At 49.7% G+C, this 22,540-nt stretch overlaps 1 protein-coding gene across 3 annotated transcripts in view; it reads left to right on the top strand.

Moving 5' to 3' along the window:
* Nucleotides 1–22,540, top strand: part of CUNH8orf34 (chromosome unknown C8orf34 homolog) — a 499,772-nt gene that overhangs the window by 72,250 nt on the left and 404,982 nt on the right. The window lies entirely within an intron of this gene.

The raw sequence follows: 22,540 nt of genomic DNA, 5'->3' as shown, positions 1-22,540 counted from the left end.
GGGGCAGAGGAGAAGGCTTGTTTCAGGGAAAGGAAGGCCTCCTCAGCTTTGGATGACCATACCTTGGGATTTTCTCCCTTACAGTTGAGCGCAGATATGGGCGCAGTCCGTGACGAGAAGTGAGGAATGAAGAGACGATAGTAATTAGCGAAGCCCAGGAATCGCTGTATCGCCTTCAAGCCCTCCGGACGGGGCCACTTTAGGACAGCAGAGAGCTTCTCGGGATCCATTCGCAAGCCTGTCTGGGAGGTAACATAAACCAGGAAAGGAAGAGAGGTCTGCTCAAAAAGGCACTTCTCGTATTTAGCATAGAGGTGGTTCTGCCTGAGCCTAAGCAGGACCTGACCAACATCCCTCCGGTGTGTGGGAAGATCCGGAGAGAAGACCAAGATGTCGTCCAGGTATACCACCACGCAGGAGTAAAGAAGGTCACGGAAGATGTCGTTGACCAGTTCTTGGAAGACGGCGGGAGCATTGCAGAGACCGAAGGGCATCACACGGTACTCATAGTGTCCGTCCCGGGTATTAAATGCTGTTTTCCACTCGTCTCCCTGACGGATACGGACCAGGTTATATGCTCCGCGTAGATCCAGCTTGGAGAAGATCCTGGCACCTTTAAGACGATCAAATAACTCAGAGATGAGCGGAAGGGGGTATTTATTTTTAACCGTGATCTGATTGAGTCCTCTATAGTCAATACAGGGGCGAAGCGAGCCATCTTTTTTTTTGACAAAGAAGAATCCGGCTCCAGCCGGGGAAGTAGACTTCCGGATGAATCCCCTGGCCAGATTCTCCTCTATGTACTCAGACATGGCCCGGGTTTCTGCCGCAGACAACGGATAAATACGCCCACGGGGTGGAGTGGCACCAGGTACCAGGTCGATCGGGCAATCATATGGCCTATGAGGAGGCAATGTCTCTGCTTCCTTCTTACCGAAGACGTCAGCATAGGGCCAGGAAGGAGCCGGAAGACCGGGTAAATTAGCTGGGATAGGTGGAGGATGAACCGGACGAACCGGAACCAGGCAGGTCTTATGGCAGGCCGGCCCCCACTGGAGTACTTCACCGGAATGCCAGTTCAACACGGGTTCATGTGTCTGGAGCCAAGGTAGACCTAGCAATAGGGAGTGGGAGAGTCCGGACAACACATGGAAGGAGATTACCTCAGAGTGCAGCATTCCCACCTGCAGGGTTATGGGTTCCGTGACGAGCAGGATGGTCACCGGAAGGAGCCTTCCATCCACGGAGGCGACTGACAAAGGTTCAGCCAGAGACTTGGTGGGAATACGGTATTTCTCAACCAGGGACTGAGAGATGAGATTTCCAGCGGATCCAGAGTCCACGTGGGCGAGTTCAAAGTGACGGTTCTCTCCCCAGGAGATGGATACAGACAAAGTCAGGGTTGGAGAGGACTTATTTTTGTCTAGGGCGACCTCTCCGAGCTGTCCTAGACACTGGAGTTTCCCGGCCTCTCCGGGCAGGAACGAATCAGGTGCTCCTTACTGCCACAATAGAAGCAGCTCCCCTCGGCTCGGCGTGACTCTTGGCGAGATTTGACCAACTTGGTCTGGTCGATCTGCATGGACTCGGGTGAGTGCGCCTGGGGAGTGACAGAAGAGGAGACAGGTTTCTGAAAAGTAGGAGCTAGGCGGGGAAACCTTCTCTCACGGGTGGTCTCTTTGGTACGTTCTTGAAACCGGATGTCAATCCGGGTAGCCAGAGACACCAGGTCATTCAGGGTGGTAGGAATGTCCCGACCGGCGAGCTCATCTTTAATCCGACCGGAAAGGCCCTCCCAGAAGACGGACACCAGGGCCTCATTATCCCAGGCAAGCTCAGAAGCGATGGTGCGGAACCGTATGGCATATTGGCCCGCGGTGAGACTCCCTTGGCGGAGACTTAGCTAAGAGGAGGCAGATGAGGTCTTTCATCCCGGTTCATCGAAGACCCTACGGAAAGCAGTGAGGAAAGACGACAGGTCGGACACCAGGGGATCCCCTCTCTCCCACAGAGGGTTAAGCCATGCCAGTGCCTCCCCAGTGAGATGGGACATGATGAATGCCACTTTGGCTCGGTTGGAGATAAACTGGTGAGCCAGGAGTTCAAAGTGCAGGGTGCACTGGTTTATGAAGCCCCGAGCTAGAGCGGGGTCGCCTCCGAAGCGAGGAGGTGCAGAAAGCCGGGGACCGGGGCAGGATGCCATGGTATTGGTGGGCAGCAGCGCTGCCGGGTTGCGAGTCATGACACTAGCGGTGGTTGCTGGTGGAGCAGTCAGATTGTCCAGGCGAGAATTGACATTCCGCAGGTGGCTCAGGATGGACTCCTGTTGGGACCTCTGACGGGACAGTTCATGGCTTAGGTCCGAGAGCGAGGGAGTTTGGGTGCCACCGGGTTCCATGGCCCGAGCAAACTGTAACGGGTCTGGGAGGCGGAACCTCTGAGCAGGTATACAAGGGGGCGGTCCTTGTAAGGAAGCGGGTGGCTCCCAGGGAAGACGGGCAGGTAGTCACGGCAAGTGACAGGGACAGTCTCTGGGTAGAAGGGCAGGTAGTCACGGCAAGTGACAGGGACAGTCTCTGGGTAGAAGGGCAGGTAGTCACGGCAAGTGACAGGGACAGTCTCTGGGTAGATTAGCAGACAGGTAGCAGGTGGACGCTCCCAGGTGAGCGGGCAAGAGTCTCTGGACGGGCAGGTGGTCACGGCAAGTGACGGCAGAGCCTCCAGGTAGGCTAGCAGGCAGGTAGCAGGTGAGCGCTCCCAGGTGAGCGGGCAAGAGTCTCTGGACGGGCAGGTGGTCACGGCAAGTGACGGCAGAGCCTCCAGGTAGGCTAGCAGGCAGGTAGCAGGTGAGCGCTCCCAGGTGAGCGGGCAAGAGTCTCTGGACAGGCAGGTGGTCACGGCAAGTGACGGCAGAGCCTCCAGGTAGGCTAGCAGGCAGGTAGCAGGTGAGCGCTCCCAGGTGAGCGGGTAAGAGTCTCTGGACAGGCAGGTGGTCACGGCAAGTGACGGCAGAGCCTCCAGGTAGGCTAGCAGGCAGGTAGCAGGTGAGCGCTCCCAGGTGAGCAGGCAGGCTGGTCCATAGACAGACTGACAGGTGTCGGAAGGCAGACCATCGGACCGCAGGCTTGCAAGCAGGTAAGCGGATATTAGGCAGGTATCAAGCAGGAATCTGGCAGGTGACTGGCACGTAACAAGCAGGAATCTGGCAGGTGACTGGCAGGTAACAAGCAGGAATCTGGCAGGTGACTGGCAGGTAACTGGTAACGGGACCTGAGGGCTGAAGCAGAGTGAAGGCTTTGCAACAACATTGCTCAGGCACCTCCATTTTGGAGGAGGTGCCTTATATATGGAGAGGTCCTCCGGCCATTGGCCGGGGACTCCTTAGGATGGCGCGCGCGGCCCCTTTAAGAGAGGGGGAGCACGCGCCCTAAGCACAGAGGCCGGGAAGCAGCGCGCGCTGCCAGCAGAGCGGGAGGAAGCCGCCGGGCACGGAGCGGAGAGGTGAGGGGAACGGCGTCCCTGCCTAGCAGGGGGCAGGGACGCCGACGCTACAGAGAACTTGTGGTCAATCATCAAGAGACGGGTGGACAAACAAAAACCAGCAAATTCTAGCAAAATGCAAGCATTGATTATACAAGAATGGACTGCTATCAGTCAGGATTTTTTCCAAAAGTTGATTGAGAGCATGCCAGGGAGAATTACAGACGTCTTGAAGAAGAAGGGGCAACACTATAAACAGCAGACAAACACTAATAAAAAACAGAGGCCAGCAGATCATGTGAAAATATAATTTTGGTGTCATTCTCAAAACTTTTGGCCATGACTGTACAGACCAAAAGTACAGACTGAGAAGGTGTGTCCAAACTTTTGGCCTGTACTGTATATATATATATATATATATATATATATATATATATATACAGTACAGACCAAAAGTTTGGACACACCTTCTCATTTAAAGATTTTTCTGTATTTTCATGACTATGAAAATTGTACATTCACACTGAAGGCATCAAAACTATCAATTAACACATGTGGAATTATATACTTAACAAAAATGTGTGAAACAACTGAAAATATGTCTTATATTCTAGGTTCTTCAAAGTAGCCACCTTTTGCTTTGATGACTGCTTTGCACACTCTTGGCATTCTCTTGATGAGCTTCAAGAGGTAGTCACCGGAAATGGTTTTCACTACACAGGTGTGCCCTGTCAGGTTTAATAAGTGGGATTTCTTGCCTTATAAATGGAGTTGGGACCATCAGTTGTGTTGTGCAGAAGCCTGGTGGATACACAGCTGATAGTCCTACTGAATAGACTGTTAGAATTTGTATTATGGCAAGAAAAAAGCAGCTAAGTAAAGAAAAACGAGTGGCCATCATTACATTAAGAAATGAAGGTCAGTCAGTCTGAAAAATTGGGAAAACTTTGAAAGTGTCCCCAAGTACAGTTGCAAAAACCATCAAGCGCTACAAAGAAACTGGCTCACATGAGGACCGCCCCAGGAAAGGAAGACCAAGAGTCACCTCTGCTTCTGAGGATAAGTTTATCTGAGTCACCAGCCTCAGAAATCGCAGGTTAACAGCAGCTCAGATTAGAGACCAGGTCAATGCCACACAGAGTTCTAGCAGCAGACACATCTCTTCAACAACTGTTAAGAGGAGACTTTGTGCAGCAGGCCTTCATGGTAAAATAGCTGCTAGAAAACCACTGCTAAGAACAGGCAACAAGCAGAAGAGACTTGTTTGGGCTAAAGAACACAAGGAATGGACATTAGACCAGTGGAAATCTGTGCTTTGGTCTGATGAGTCCAAATTTGAGATCTTTGGTTCCAACCACCGTGTCTTTCTGCGACGCAGAAAAGGTGAACGGATGGACTCTACATGCCTGGTTCCCACCGTGAAGCATGGAGGAGGAGGAGGTGTGATGGTGTGGGGGTGCTTTGCTGGTGACACTGTTGGGGATTTATTCATAATTGAAGGCATACTGAACCAGCATGACTACCACAGCATCTTGCAGCGGCATGCTATTCCATCCGGTTTGCGTTTAGTTGGACCATCATTTATTTTTCAACAGGACAATGACCCCAAACACACCTCCAGGCTGTGTAAGGGCTATTTGACCAAGAAGGAGAGTGATGGGGTGCTACGCCAGATGACCTGGCCTCCACAGTCACCAGACCTGAACCCAATCGAGTGAAGGCAAAAGGGCCAACAAGTGCTAAGCATCTCTGGGAACTCCTTCAAGATTGTTGGAAGACCATTTCCGGTGACTACTTCTTGAAGCTCATCAAGAGAATGCCAGGAGTGTGCAAAGCAGTCCTCAAAGCAAAAGGTGGCTACTTTGAAGAACCTAGAATATAAGACATATTTTCAGTTGTTTCACACTTTTTTGTTAAGTATATAATTCCACATGTGTTAATTCATAGTTTTGATGCCTTCAGTGTGAATGTACAATTTTCAAAGTCATGAAAATACAGAAAAATCTTTAAATGAGAAGGTATGTCCAAACTTTTGGTCTGTACTGTATATATATTTGTGTACATATATATTTGTGTATATATATATATATATATATATATATATATATATAATATTTTTGCCTAAAGTACAAAGGAAATGTGTCATCTTTAGCTTTAGGCCTTTTAGAAATAATTTCATCTTCAACTTGCTTAAAGGAGTTGTACCACCATAAAGAATACTTTTAACAAAGCAGAAAAGGCGGAAAAAAATTGTTTTGTTATTTACATTTATTAAAGATTATGCTCCGTTCAATAAATACCAAGCTTGAATCTTCTAAAGTATGCTCCTTAGTGCCCCCTGGCATTATTCCACACTGACCTTATAGTGGGCGTTCAGCTGGTCGAGTTTGCGTATTTCCTGTCATCATAAGAGGTCCTACTCCCCCCAAATCCCCACCATCAGTGTGCACAACATATTCTCACAAATCTGACAGCGCAGGGAGCAGATTGCTATGGAAGCACAGAAGTGTGTCAGTGAGTCTCTCCGTCTCCTCTGGGTGAGATCATCTACTCCACAGACCTGTGAGCATGATTTCAGAGACGTCAGTCTCTTCAGTAGCATAATTCAGCACAGATTAGATCTCCTTGCAGCACACTTCTTTGCATACACAACCACAGGTTGTTCCTTCACAAGGACACAATAGTTCATAGCATTCTTTATCCTGCATGGAGGATGGGGGGGTTGATGAGGGAGATGATCCCTGTGACACGATTCCTACCAATCCTGATCTTTCTGCCCGATTAATACTCTGCACTGTTAGTTCAGGGAGTTTATCTGAGCTGTGTTTAGCTTCCCTCCTGACCTGAATTTTGTTCACTTGCCTTCTGTGAGATACAGATCATACACCACCTTTACCTTCGGCTCCAGCCAGACTAATAAACAAGTTCCCACAATTCCCCTGGGGCTCTGCTAAACACTCCCTGTCTCCTGTGACTGTGTTAACCCCTCTAGTTGCTGGATGCTTCTGACGCACAACACTTCCTGTCTCTTGTGACTATGTTAATGTGTCACCCTGGCCTGGATGCCACAAATATAATAAAGCTGTGTCTGAGAGCAAGTGGGAGGTTCTCTGGTCAGGGGAACATTAGCATGCAATACCTCCTGTCTCAGGCCAGTAGGGGGAGCAGGCTGCCCCTATAAAAGCTGGAACTGGGGGCAGGATTAGGGAGAACTGGACAACCTGTCTCTGGATTGAGAGGTGTCCCAGAGCAGGGAGAGACAGTTGTATTGCACCCTAAGAGAACGTGTGGCGGTAATAGAGCCACAAGTCAGGGACAAGAGGTGAAGTGTGCCTGTCCTGGCAGACAAAGAACCCAATTTACCAGACTTTGGCGTCTGAGGCTGTGAGGATTCCACGTCCTACAGCAGATAACCAGTCCGCAGGGGACTGTATGTTCCTTGGCCTAAGAAGCCCGGAGGTTCCGCCACACCAGAAGGGACCAGCAAAGCCGTACCAGGCCGGGAATAGAAAGGGACCCAAGTTGCAGGCCATACGGGCGAGAAGACACGGTGAGCTCGGGAACATGGGCTGTTACCCTATAAGGAGGAAATAGCCAGAAGGAGCGCAGAGAGCACGGTAGGCCTACACCCTCACCCTGACCAGGGCCAATTTCCCGTTTGCTCTCAGACGTCCAGGCCCCCCCCTCCTAGCCGGGCCTGTTTGTGGGTCAGTTCACCTGTTCTAGTAAAGACCCTGGACTGCAACCTGTTGTCTGTGTGCTCCTTGCTCCTCCAGCACTAACGGCACTGGGACGCCCTACACCATCACCCCCATCTTCTACTATTCTGCCCTGGGGCCGCACTCTTCCCGTGGGGAGTCACACTACCCCAGCTGCATACACCATCAGCCTCAGCGGTCTGCCTTGCAGCGGCGGTTCACACTGACCGCAATCCACGGGTGGCGTAGTCGGACATTACCAACAGCGCATGGCAGACTACCAATGGTCTGACCACACTGAGCCACGGAACCGGGTTGCCTCTACTACCCCCATCGTTTCCCGATTGCCCGGCTCCGAGTGCCTCACGGCCCAGGGGGCGAGTCAGCTTTGGCGTAGTCGGCAGGATAGTAACCAACCCGCCACAAACAGGTATTGCGTGCCTGAAAAAGACTGTACACGTACCTGAAGAAGAGGTTTCCCGCCATCCGGAGCCGTTTCCCGCTATTTTCAGCTGTCTCCCGCCATCTTCTGTCGGTTCCCGCCATCTTCAGCCGTTTTCCCTCCATCGGACGCCATCTTCAGGACGCCGCGCGGGAAGAAAAGGGCGTGGACGTCCAAACCGCGCGAGACCCGAAGCTCCGCCCCACGCACCGACGCTACGCAAGGTCCTGGAAGGGAGAGAGAGCGACGCTGATGTCACCAGGACGCGAAGCAAGGTCCTCGTCCAGAGCAGCACCAGCGGAGCCGCGGCCTACAGAAGAGGATCGTCGGAAGGTAGGCCACGCTTAACTAAGGGGGAGGAAGATGTCGGACACGGAGGCGCCCACTACCACCAGCGCAGCTGCAGCAGCGGTGATGCCATTTTCCCTGCCTTACATCCCTGGAGCGGCCTGGCTGCCTAAGTATTCAGGGGAGCCCCATGCCCTAACTGACTTTAAGGAAAGGCTGTACAGTTTATTCCAAGTTTACCCCCTGACAGAGGAACAGAAGGTTAGCATACTGACAGGGCAGTTAACTGGCGCAGCCCAGCGGGAGGTAAAGTCATGGCCCGCTGAGGAGAAAAGAACTGTGAAGGGTATTCTGGCCCTGCTGCGGGGTACCTTTGACACACGTACCTCCGCTGAAATTAAAATGAGGTTCTGTGGATGTAAGCAGCGGACACAGGACAGCATCAGAGACTATGCCCTAAATTTGCTCGAAGCCTTGAGGGCCATCCAACAAGCTGACCCTGGCAGCGTGCAGGATACGGATAAGCTACTAACAGAACAGTTTATAGAAGGTCTGCTGTCTAGCGCCCACAGGACCCAGCTGCGCCTCATGTTCTTTCAGAACCCTGATCTGACCTTTGCCCAATTTAAGGACAGGGCCATAAGGGTGCTCCGTGAACCCGCAACAAGTGGTGCTATAAACCCCCGGCGCCCTGCTCTCACCTACCACCAGGAGGCGGCGCCCTCCTCTATGGACTCTGTGGGGGCCGATGCACAGGCCCTGAACCAAGCCCCGTCGAAAGATCTGCATCACCAAGTCCAGGAGCTGACCAGGAGCGTCGCGGCGTTGACCAGGACCGTTCAGGCGTTACAAGTGGACCCGTCAAGACCCATCGAGCTGGCTTCAAGTCCAGAGGATGTCCCGTGGCGTCGACAGAGGAGGATCCCGTCGTTCCGAGGGAGGCCCACAGACCGCTACGCAGAGGATGGACAGCCCATTTGCCGTCGATGCAACCAGCCTGGACACATTTCCAGGTACTGTAATTTAAACGGGTCCAACCTGGGGCAGAGGGCCAACCCCCAGGCATAAGACCACCAGGCCCTTACAATTGGCATAATAAGTACGTTGGGGGGCGCCCGGTTTTACCCGTGGTGCTGGACGGTATCCCCATGAGCGCCTTGCTGGATACCGGGTCGCAAGTAACCACTATCCCTTATGTACTTTTTAAGCAGTATTGGACTGATGCTGATATAACACGGTATCCAGACAGTGACTTGAGCATCATCGCCAGTGATGGCTTGCCCGTGCCGCAGAAGGGGTTCAAAGAGATGACCATTAAGATTGGTAAAGTTGAACTACCGGCACAGGGAGTGATTATTGTGGACATTGACCGTCGTGAAAGTCACCCTAAAATAACTGTGGGTACTAACGTGATTGAAAATTGTCTTTCAGAGGTAATTGTAATTCTGCAACAGGTGGCGGTGAATGCTAGTACCAGCCAACAGAGAGTCCTCAACAAGGAGATAAAAGCCCTGATGATACGGCAGCAGGTAGAACTGACTGGTGGTGAGATCGGTAGCGTAAGACTGAGTGACCCATTTCCCGTTTCCATGCCTCCCAAAAGTGAAATGATGATCTGGTGTCGGACTGCAGTCAGGTTGAGAGGTAGAGACTACCAAGCCATGGTAGAACCTATGTACTCAGACAGCAGGCCCACCATTTTGACAGCCCGGGGGGTGGTTGATGTCCGACATGGGAGCGTGCCCGTTCTCATTCTCAACATTGGGGAGAGAGAGGTACACTTACCCAGGTACGCTACACTTGCCAAACTGTTTGTTGTTGAACACAAAGCTATCAGGGCCGTGGAGCCTTTGCCTCCATCTCCACAGGTGGAGGGTAATGGCTCCCAGAAACAAAAGGAGGACTGGAGCCAGAAACTCCATGTGGGTGCTGACTCCACTCCCCTGCACCAAAAACAAGGAGTCTACCGGGTGGTACAGGAGTACGAGAGAGTCTTTAGTAAGCACCCGCTAGACTTCGGCAGAGTAAAAGGGATAGAACACCACATCCCCACAGGGAGCCACCCACCAATAAAAGAGAGACACAGGCCTGTACCCCCTGCACATTATCAAAACGCAAAGGGCATGCTAAGAGAAATGAAAGAAGCTGGGGTCATTAGAGATAGCTGTAGCCCCTGGGCAGCCCCCTTGGTTCTGGTAAAAAAGAAAGACGGCACCATAAGAATGTGCGTGGACTATAGACAAATCAACCGTATCACCCATAAAGAAGCATATCCGCTGCCTAGAATAGAGGAGTCTTTAGCCGCACTAAAATCAGCTAACTTTTCTACTTTGGACCTTACTAGCGGGTACTGGCAGGTTCCAGTGGCAGAGGCTGACAAGGAGAAGACCGCCTTCACCACCCCGATGGAACTGAGCGAGTTCAACTGTATGTCCTTCGGGCTCTGCAACGCACCAGGAACCTTCCAGAGGCTGATGGAATGCTGTCTAGGGCACCGAAACTTCGAGACGGTCCTCCTTTACCTGGACGACGTGGTAGTCTATTCGAAGACTTACGAGGACCATCTAAAGCACCTGGCCGAGGTGTTCGAAGCCCTGGCAGGCTATGGCCTGAAGGTGAAACCATCAAAGTGTCACCTGTTGAAACCGAAGGTCCAGTACCTAGGACACGTGGTAAGTGCAGAAGGAGTAGCCCCCGACCCTGACAAGGTCACGGCAATCAAGAGCTGGCCAAGCCCTTCGAACATCAAGGAAGTGAGGCTATTCCTCGGGTTGGTAGGCTACTACCGAAGGTTCATCCCCGGGTTCACTAAGATGGCAGCTCCTATGCAGGACCTCCTGATAGGACAGTCTAAGTCCAGAAGCCAAAAGCCACCCTTCAAGTGGGATAAACCGGAAGAGGAGTCCTTCCGCCAGTTGAAGATGGCCCTCACAGGGGATGAGATCCTGGCCTACCCTGATTATGGCCAGCCTTTTATTCTCCACACAGATGCCAGTAATGTGGGACTGGGAGCCGTACTGTCACAAAACCAACAGGGCAGAGAAAGGGTGATCGCGTACGCCAGCCAGAAGCTGAGGCCCACCGAGAGGAACCCGGAGAATTACAGCTCCTTCAAGCTAGAATTCTTGGCGGTGGTGTGGGCCGTAACGGAACACTTCAAGCATTACCTGGCCTCCGCAAAGTTCACTGTGTACACGGACAACAACCCGTTAACACACCTAGACGGTGAAAGACTTGGTGCCCTGGAACAGCGGTGGATGGCCCGTCTCTCCAATTATGACTTTGTGATCAAGTACCGGGCAGGCAAAACCAATGCCAACGCTGACGCCCTATCGAGAATGCCTCACTTACCTGAAGGTGACGAAGACCCAGAAGAGCTGGAGGAGGTAGAACTCCCCGCGTTTCACCGGTATGGGGCCGCTCAATACTCCCACCGCGTGAAGGAGGAAGATTTAACAACCGTTATGATCAATCCCCTACCTCACCACAGCTGGACCGAGACCCAAGATAGTGACCCTGCAATCCGCCTGGTGAAAGATCTGCTGACCCAGGAAGACGCCCGCTTAGATCCGGATGCTCCAGCGGAAGCCAAGCAGCTATGGAAAGAAAAGAGCAAGCTGTTCCTCTATGAAGGCAAGCTGTGCAGAAGACTTGTCAACCACCGGACACACGAGCTGACCTGGCAAGTCGTGGTCCCAAGGCGGGGTGCAGCTATGGTCCTGGGGGCTTACCATGACAGAGCGGGGCACTTCGGTTGGAAGAAACTGGAGTTCCTGCTAAGAGGACGGTTCTTTTGGGTCGGCATGAGAGGGGCTGTAGAGAAGTGGTGCAGGGACTGTGGCCCTTGTAACTTAAGGAGAAAAGACCGCACCAGCCAGAAGACACCCTTGAAGCCCATCGTCACCCAGCAGCCTCTTGAGCTGGTAGCTCTGGACCATGTCAAATTGGCTCCAAGCCGGTCAGGATACATCTATGCCCTGACAATCGTGGACCACTATTCCCGTTTTCTAGTGGTGGTCCCGGTAAAAGACTTGACAGCCCAAACAGCGGCCAGAGCTTTCCAGCAATACTTCTGCCGTCCACACGGGTATCCGGAACAGGTCCTGACAGACCAGGGTCCAGCGTTCGAGGCTGAAATCTTCCAAGAGTTCTGCAACCTCTATGGCTGTAAGAAGATTCGGACAACGCCATACCACCCACAAACCAATGGGATGTGTGAGAAAATGAATAATATAGTCATTGATCTCCTGAAGACATTGCCCCTGGAGGAACGCAGCCTGTGGCCAGATAAACTGCCGGATCTTATAGACTTATACAACCATATCCCGGTGAATGCTACAAACTGCACCCCGGCTTACCTGATGCGAGCTAGACCAGGTAAGCTGCCCGTAGACCTGGAGATGGGAGTCCTAACACCTGAGGACACCTCCCCGGATGCGGACTGGGATACGGAGAGACGACTGCAGTACAAGAAGGTACAGGAGAGTGTGGAGAAGAGCCTGGCCCAGGTGAGAGAAAGGCAAGAAAGACTCTTCAACCAACATGCCCCCGCTGGTCCCCTAGAACCTGGTGAGCAGGTCCTGAAGCGAAACAGAAGGCTACATAAGTTGGACGACCAGTGGGAAAGGGAACCCTACACCGTACTACAGTCTGATGACGACAACTCAAAGGTGTGCGTGATCACCAAGGATGGAGGAGAAACCACTAGTACCGTCTCCAGAGACCACCTAAAAAGGTGCCCCGAACAACTCCGCAGTGCAGAAGAGGATCAAAGTGACCTTGAACCCGCAGAGGACATGGAAGAAATGATCAGCACCGTTCTCGGAGAGTTCCCTCAGTCCTAGACTCGAATAAACGATGCCATAGTGGTACCCGTCCTGCATTTCCTACAACAGGTTCAGCTACAACCTACACCAGAGCCGGAAGGTGAAGAAGAGCAAGCAGTTCCAGAGGCGGAAGAGTTGGTACCAGCTGCCCAGGAGAGTCAACCCTCTGCTGACAGTGAGCCTGTCATGCCTGCGGTAAGCCAAAGGACCCGCAGACAGCTGCCTGCCCTGCCTGTAAGTCCAGCTGGTAGCTTTACCCCTAATGCTAGTGGGGAAAGCCAGGTCGGTCCACCACCAGACAGTGGGTTACGCAGGTCAACCAGGAGCACAAAGGGGCAGATACCCGCTCGCTGGAGAATATAGGGTGCACTAAAATTGTAAATAACCCTGTTGCCAAGTGTTGAAATGTTTGCAAAGTTACATGCATGGTTAGTAATTGTGTATTTCAGTTTCTTACAGTTACCATACGGACTCAAAGGTTATGGACTTTTAATAACCGGGACTTTGTATGGACTGTGTTCGAAGCCTGACCAAGGAATGAACTAAGACTGTTAAGGACTTGGGGCTAGGACAGACCCCCACCTGGTTAAGGCTCCCCGTTGTGTTGGTGAGATCGACACCCGGTCACAGACCACACTGTGACCTTAAGAACTCAACCTGTGTGTCATTTGTCTACTAATGTTTTATAGTCATGTATATTATCTTTGTTTATTGTTTAGTCCCGGAGTACTAAATTTTACTAGGGGGGAATGTGTCACCCTGGCCTGGATACCACAAATATAATAAAGCTGTGTCTGAGAGCAAGGGGGAGGTTCTCTGGTCAGGGGAACATTAGCATGCAATACCTCCTGTCTCAGGCCAGTAAGGGGAGCAGGCTGCCCCTATAAAAGCTGGAACTGGGGGCAGGATAAGGGAGAACTGGACGACCTGTCTCTGGATTGAGAGGTGTCCCAGAGCAGGGAGAGACAGTTGTGTTGCACCCTAAGAGGAAGTGTGGCGGTAGGAGAGCCACAAGCCAGGAACAAGAGGTGAAGTGCGCCTGTCCTGGCAGACAAAGAACCCAATTTATCAGACTTTGGCATCTGAGGCTGTGAGGATTCCACGTCCTACAGCAGATAACCAGTTCGCAGGGGACTGTATGTTCCTTGGCCTAAGAAGCCCGGAGGTTCCGCCACACCAGAAGGGACCAGCAAAGCCGTACCAGGCCGGGAATAGAAAGGGACCCAAGTTGCAGGCCATACGAACGAGAAGACACGGTGAGCTCGGGAACGTGGGCTGTTACCCTATAAGGAGGAAATAGCCAGAAGGAGAGCAGAGAGCAAGGTAGGCCTACACCCTCACCCTGACCAGGGCCAATTTCCCGTTTGCTCTCAGACGTCCAGGCCCCCCCCCCTCCTAGCCGGGCCTGTTTGTGGGTCAGTTCACCTGTTCTAGTAAAGACCCTGGACTGCAACCTGTTGTCTGTGTGCTCCTTGCTCCTCCAGCACTAACAGCGCTGGGATGCCCTACAACATCACCCCCATCTTCTACTATTCTGCCCTGGGGCCGCAGTCTTCCCGTGGGGAGTCACACTACCCCAGCTGCATACACCATCAGCCCCAGCGGTCTGCCTTGCAGCGGCGGTTCGCACTGACCGCAATCCACGGGTGGCGTAGTCGGACATTACCAACAGCGCATGGCAGACTACTAATGGTCTGACCACCCTGAGCCACGGAACCGGGTTGCCACTACTACCCCCATCGTTTCCCGATTGCCCGGCTCCGAGTGCCCCACGGCCCAGGGGGCGAGTCATTAACTCTTATAGTTGTTGGTGCTTTTGAAGCAGCAGCACTACTTCTGCATGTCACATAAGGCCTCATTCACACATCGGTATTTTTGATCAGTATTTGCATGCTAAAACTTGGGGTGTCTCCAAAACACAGAAGAGATGTCAATCTTTCAATTATAGTTTTTCTCTCCTGGCTTTGGTATACAAACACTGATCAAAAATACAGATGAGTGAATGAGGCCTAATAGTTTTGTAAAGTATTAAAAATGAAGTTACTCAATATTATATGTTAAAGGATTATTCTCAACATCTTCTCTTCACGAGTGCATTGCTCCGCTGCCTTCCGGCCTCCTTCTCTTATTGGGGACGGTGCACTACTGATTGACAATTTTGGCCAGAGACATCATCAGGCAGCTGCCAAGCTTTGAGATGCCCTTCCTGCTCGCAAAGGCAGTTTTGCCTCTGCAGAATCGCAGTAGCACAGAAGCACTGAAGCTGGCCAGATTAAGCGATCCGGCCAGCTTCAGAGCAGCCCTTGCAAGCTCTTTAGCGAAGCACTTACAAGCGCTGCTTTCCTAGCCTAGGAGACAGGCCACCTCTAATACACTGCAGCTGTGGCCGGTAAGTAAGCAACAAGAATTTAAACTATGGAACTAAAAAAAACCTCTATCCTTGAGGAAATAGAGGATTTTTTAAGTAACAAGTAAATTGCCAAGTTGCTAGTTTTAACAAGAACTTTGCAATTTTAACCATTTATCAGTTCACCACTATGAGAATAATCATTAAACTGCTGCATTATACTGTAAATTGATGCTGTGCACTTTCTTGAAAGGTCCATTTCTTTCAAAATGCCATTTTCCTAAAGCAGAATTCTAATAAAGAAGGTAGCGTCTGACTTTCGTGTGATGAGTAATGATGTGTAAAGAATTTATGGCCTCCAGCAATTACAGATAGTTACCTCCATGTTCTACACAATTTGGCTGTCGTTATTGTTGATACGTAGTGAACTGCTCTGTCACCTCGGCTTATAGTAAAATGATGACACTCTTATATGCGGTCCATCAATATTCTTCACTTCTGAATAAATGCAGATACATTTATGTGACATTATCTATGGTAGTTATGGCTTTAGGGAAATATCTTATCTATTGTTAGGTGTGTTGTCAATTTAATTCTGAAAATAATAGGCCTGCACAAGAAGATTACCGTATTTTTCGGACTATAAGACGCACCTAGGTTTTAGAGGAGGAAAATAGAAAAAGAAAATTTAAGCAAAAAATGTGGTCACAATGCACTGTTAAGGGGGAGAGGGTCTGCTGCTGACACTGGTATAGGGGTAATGTCCCCCAATACTGATAATATCCCCCATCCTGGTATATATGCCCCCCCTTCCTATTATACGTGGCCCCCATCATCCTCCTGGTATGCATGGCACCCCTCCATCCTGATATGCATGGCGCCCCTCCATCATGGTATGCATGGCACCCCTCATCCCTATCCTGATATGCATGACACAGCAATCCCCATCCTGGTATGCATGGCACCCCTCATCCTTATCCTGATATGCATGGCACCCCTCATCCCTCTCCTGGTATGCATGGCACCCCTAATCCCTATCCTGGTATGCATGGCACCCCTCATCCCTTTACTGGTATGCATGGCACCCCTCATCCCTATCCTGGTAAGAATGGCACCCATAATCCCTACCCTGGTATGTATGGCACCCCTAATCCCTAACCTGGTATGCATGACACGCCTCATCCCTTTCCTGGTATGATTGGCACCCCTCATCCCTTTCCTGGTATGCATGGCACCCCTCATCCCTATCCTTGTATGTATGGCACCTCTAATCCCTATCCTGGTATCCATGGCACCCTCATCCTTATCCTGGTATACATGGCCTCCTCATCATTATCCTGGTATATATGACCCCCTCGTCCGTATACTGGTATGTATGATCCCCCTCATTCGTATACTGGTATGTATGGCCCCCTCATCCTTATCCTGGTATGTAAGGCCCCCTCATCCTTATTCTGGTATGCATGGTCTCCCTAATCCCCCATCATGCTGCACATAAAAAATAAACACTCCTACTCATCTTTCTTCTCTCTCCTCCATGCAATGTTCATGCTCTTTAACAGCAGGCACACGCGATTGCCCGGTAGCAGCAGGAGCCACACTGCGGATACACTGTGTACAGCTATTAAGGAGCATAAATATTCAGTGCTCCCCACGCCCATGAGCGTGGGGGAGCAGTGAATATTCATTTTCTTTAGCAGCGGGGACAGTGTAGGCTGCAGCATGCGGCCGCGGCCTCCAGTGCCCCGCTCCTCTGCCGGTACCGCTCCCCCCACACTGTGTGCGTGTGTGTGTGTGTGTGTATGTGTATATATATATATATATATGTATATATATATACAGTGCCTACAAGTAGTATTCAACCCCCTGCAGATTTAGCTGGTTGACACATGCGGAATTAACTTGGCATTGTGACATTTGTACTGTAGATCAGCCTGGAAGTGGGAAATGCACTGCAGCAAATTTTGTTTTTGTTTTTTTTTTTGTTTTTTTTTAAAAACGTTAAAAGTTAATTCAGAGTGTCATTTATTATTCAACCCCTCAAACCACAAGAATTCTGTTTGGTCCCCCTAAAGTAATAAGAAGTAGTTCAGGCACCAAGAATAATGAGCTTCACATGTGTGGATTAAAGATCTCTTTTGCCAGCCTTTTCTGACTATTTAAGACCCTCCCCAAACTTGTGAACAGCACTCAGACATGGTCAACATGGGAAAGACAAAGGAGCATTCCAAGGCCATCAGAGACAAGATCGTGGAGGGTCACAAGGCTGGCAAGGGGTACAAAACCCTTTCCAAGGAGTTGGGCCTACCTGTCTCCACTGTTGGGAGCATCATCCGTAAGTGGAAGGCTTATGGAACTACTGTTAGCCTTCCACGGCCTGGACAGCCTTTGAAAGTGTCCTCCCGTGCCGAGGCCAGGCTTGTCCGAAGAGTCAAGGCTAACCCAAGGACAACAAGGAAGGAGCTCCGGGAAGATCTCATGGCAGTGGGGACATTGGTTTCAGTCAATACCATAAGTAACGTACTCCACCGCAATGGTCTCCGTTCCAGACGAGCTTGTATGGTACCTTTACTTTCAAAGCGTCATGTCAAGGCTCGTCTACAGTTTGCTCATGATCACTTGGAGGACTCTGAGACAGACTGGTTCAAGGTTCTATGGTCTGATGAGACCAAGATCGAGACCTTTGGTGCCAACCACACACGTGACGTTTGGGGACTGGATGGCACTGCATACGACCCCAAGAATACCATCCCTACAGTCAAGCATGGTGGTGGCAGCATCATGCTGTGGGGCTGTTTCTCAGCCAAGGGGCCTGGCCATCTGGTCCGCATCAATGGGAAGATGGATAGCACGGCCTACCTGGAGATTTTGGCCAAGAAACTCCGCTCCTCCATCAAAGATCTTAAGATGGGTCGTAATTTCATCTTCCAACAAGACAACGACCCAAAGCACACAGCCAAGAAAACCAAGGCCTGGTTCAAGAGGGAAAAAGTCAAGGTGTTGGAGTGGCCTAGTCAGTCTCCTGACCTTAACCCAATTTAAAACTTGTGGAAGGAGCTCAAGAATAAAGTCCATGTTATGTTCTGCTACCAAAGCTAAGGAAAGAGAGGAGATCTGTCCCTACTATAAGACTCAGCTGAATCCCTACGATGTAACAGGGAACCTGATCCTGCGATCAGACCTGCTAAAGTCCTAATCTAGTCTGTACGGAGACCTAAAGATTTGGGGAGGGAATCCCTACAAGTACTAAGGACTGGGAGGAATAAGGGACACCTCCTAACAGAAATAGCAGCAGACAGACGAACAAACAAAATAGATAGAACCTAGAGGTCCGTAGACCAAGCAAACTAACAGAGTTAGATACAGAGCACAGGCTAGCTAGAAAGTAGATATACAATGAAGTCCAGCAAAGCCAGAAGGGCGGAGCAGGATTAAATAGGCCAACAAAGTCATGTGACCAGCAAAGGAAAAAAAACCTAACAGCAAGGTTCTAACAGTACCCCCCCTTCTAAGAGGATCCTCCGGATCCCCTAGGACCAGGCTTATCAGGAAATCTCCTGTGAAACGCTCTGATAAGTCTGGACGCGGAAACATCATCTGACCTCACCCAAGAGTTATCCTCGGGTCCGAAACCTTTCCAGGCCACAAGATACTGCAAACTACCTCTATACCGTCTAGAGTCAAGGATGCGAGAAATTTCATATTCCCCGTCCTCCACCACCGGAGGAACAGAGGCAGAGGCGTCACCATCCGACACAACAGCTTTTTTTAACAGAGAGACATGAAAGACCGGATTAATTCTCCAGGAGGTAGGAACCTCCAACCTAACAGCAGATTGGTTGACAACCTGAAGCACCTTAAAGGGCCCTACAAACTTGGGACCCAATTTCTTAGAAGGAATCCTCAACCGCAGATTCCTAGAGGACAACCAAACCATGTCACCAACAGCGAACAAAACCTCCTGTCGTTTCCTATCAAAGTAGTCTTTAGATTTTCTGTTGGCCTCCTGAAGATTACCACGCACATCCGTCCAAACTCTTTCCAAATCACCGGAAAAATTCTCCTCCTCAGGCACGGCAGATCCCAACTTGGAGAACGACCCAAACGACGGATGTCTCCCAGAACAACAAAAAAAAGGCGAACAACCAGCAGAAGAAGATGTATGATTGTTCAGAGCAAATTCGGCAAGTGGCAGAAACTCAGACCACCCCTCTTGATTGTCTGCCACAAAACAACGCAAGAACTGCTCAACATCCTGGTTTTTCCTTTCTGTCTGGCCATTAGATTCAGGATGATATCCGGACGAAAACGACAAATGAATTCCCAACCTGTCACAAAAGGCACGCCAAAAACGAGCCACGAACTGAGGACCCCTATCAGAAACAATGTCAGTAGGAACGCCATGAAGTCTGACAATTTCCTTGACAAAGGCCTTAGCGAGAGTTTTAGCGCAGGGCAGTTTGACGAAGGGAACCAAGTGACACATCTTGCTAAAACGGTCCACGACCACCCAGATGACAGTAAAACCCTCAGAGGGGGGAAGGTCAGTTATAAAGTCCATAGCCAAATGTGTCCAAGGAGCACTGGGGACCTCCAAAGGACAAAGCAACCCCGCAGCAGGAGTATGTGAGGACTTAGATCTAGCACATATAGTACATTGGCGCACCCACTTAATGACTTCCTTCTGCCATCCAGGCCACCAAAAACTGCGACCCACCAGTCTCTTGGTCTCAGAGATTCCGGGATGACCTGCCAACCGAGATTCGTGACACTCAACAAACAAATCTCTCCTAAAGGTCCCAGGCACAAACAACCTCCCATGAGGAGTGTTAGATGGGGCATTCTCCTGAGCTTTAAGAATCTCATCTTCCAAAACAGAGTCTAAAGCAGCTATCACAACACCTTCTTGTAAAATGTTTTCCTCTTTCTCAGCACCGACTATGGGAGAAAAACTGCGAGACAAGGCATCCGCCTTAACATTCTTAGTACCAGGGATGTAAGTAACGGAGAAATTAAACCGCGAGAAAAACAGTGCCCACCTAGCCTGACGGGCATTCAGGCGCTTGGCAGCGTCAAGATATATCAGATTTTTATGATCCGTAAGAACCTGAACGGGAAATTCCGCACCTTCCAAGAAGTGGCGCCAGTGTTCAAATGCGAGTTTAATAGCCAATAATTCCCGATTACCAATATCGTAATTCAATTCAGTCTCCGAAAATTTTTTTGAAAAAAATGCACAGGGATGTAATCCATCCCCGTTATCCTGAGACAATACTGCGCCAACCCCCACAGAGGAAGCATCAACCTCAACCAAAAACGGCCTAGTAACATCAGGCTGCATAAGGATGGGAGCAGAGGTGAACCTCTCCTTGAGATACACAAAAGCTTCAATGGCCTCAGAAGACCACTGAACCGCATCAGCACCTTTCCTGGTGAGATCAGTCAGAGGTTTGACAATACTAGAAAAATTTTTTATGAATTTTCTATAGTAATTGGCGAAACCCAAAAACCTCTGTATTGATTTCAAACCAATAGGCCTAGGCCATTCCTGCACAGCCTGAACCTTAACCGGATCCATCTCAAAACCTTTGCTGGAGATAATGTAGCCCAAAAAACTAATTCTCTGTACAGCGAACTCACATTTCTCCAGCTTAGCAAAAAGCGAATTGTCCATTAATAACTGTAATACCTCACGCACGCTCCGCCAATGAGACTCCAGATCTGGCGAATAAATCAAAATGTCATCCAAATACACAACCACATTTTTACCGATCAAAGGTCTAAGGATGTCATTAATCAGATTCTGAAAAAATGCAGGAGCATTAGTAAGACCAAAAGGCATAACCAGATTCTCAAAATGACCCACAGGAGTGTTAAAAGCAGTCTTCCATTCATCACCCTCCTTCATGCGCAACAGATTGTATGCCCCCTTAAGGTCAATTTTAGAGAACCACTTGGCCCCCAATAACTGGTTAAACAGATCAGGAATCAATGGCAGTGGGTAAGGATTGCGTACCGTAATTTTGTTAATCTCACGAAAATCCAGACAAGGACGTAAACCGCCGTCCTTTTTTTTTACAAAAAAAAATCCAACCGCCACAGGAGACTTAGAGGGCCTAATGTGACCGGCGGCCAAACTTGTCTGTATGTATTCCTCCAAAGCCTTCCTCTCAGGAATAGTAAGGTTAAATAAACGACTTTTAGGAAGAGTCGCTCCAGGGACAAATTCAATAGAACAATCATAGTCTCTATGGGGAGGCAAAACCTGCGATTCCTTCTCAGAAAAAACTCTCCAAAAATCCTGAATAGGAACAGGCAATTCTCCCCTATCCAAAGCTGCAATACGCCCGTTACAACACTTGTCATAACATTTATGGCTCCAGGATTTAATTTCACTGGTAGACCAATCCAGTACAGGATTGTGAAATTTTAACCAGGGCAAACCCAATATTACTGGAGAAGGCAAGTTATTCAACACTACCAAATCCAATTTCTCATGGTGAACACCATTAATAGTGAGAGGAAATTCACTGACCTTGAGAGTAATATTCTTCAAAGGGGAGCCATCCACAGAAACCACAGCAATGGGGGATGATAAAGGTTCAGGTTTTAAATTGAGTTTTTCCACGAATCCCCCATCAATAACATTCAGTGTAGACCCGCAATCAACAAACACCCGAAATTCCATTAATTTTTCCTGAGCAATCGTGGAAGCAGCTAAAAATATACCCTTGGAATTTAAACAGGCAATACGGGCGTGACTGACCATTTTTTTTTCTTTCATCATACGAAGCTCACAGCCTTTAATCAAATGACCAGATTTTCCACAATAGAAACACAAGCCTTCTGAAAAACGACGGTGTTTTTCTTGAGAGCGAGGTGCCACCGATCCAATCTCCATCGGTTCACCACTGTTAGTACACACATTATCATAACCAGAAACTGACATAGCAGAGGATTTGCTCTCATTAACCCTAGCACGCAGTCTTCTGTCCACCCGTATAGCTAATTGCATAGCCTGTTGCAAATCCTCAGGTGTAGGATAAGCAATTAGCAGGTCTTTAACCTTTTCACTGAGCCCAGCAAGAAATAGACTTTTCAGAGCAGAATCGTTCCACCCTGTTTGAGTGGACCAACGACGAAAATGTGTACAATATTTTTCCATATTACCTGATCCTTGTTTTAAACGTCTCAACTCAGTCTCAGCTGATGCGACACGGTCAGGATCATCATATAATAGTCCTAAAGCAGAAAAAAAACTATCCACTGATCTGAAGCATGTATCACTAGGTTGCAAAGAAAAGGCCCACTCCTGAGGCTCTTTGCGCAAAAGTGACATTATGAACCCTACGCGCTGGGATTCATCCCCAGAGGACTTGGGTCTCAAACGAAAATACAATAAGCAAGCATTTTTAAATGAAAAAAATTCTCGATGTTCACCAAAAAATAAATCCGGCAA

This window comes from Phyllobates terribilis, unplaced genomic scaffold (genome assembly GCF_046119375.1).
Source record: "Phyllobates terribilis strain yellow unplaced genomic scaffold, ASM4611937v1 Scaffold_4__5_contigs__length_816908805, whole genome shotgun sequence".
Classification (NCBI taxonomy): domain Eukaryota; kingdom Metazoa; phylum Chordata; class Amphibia; order Anura; family Dendrobatidae; genus Phyllobates; species Phyllobates terribilis.
This window is presented reverse-complemented; position numbering and strand designations above follow the sequence as displayed.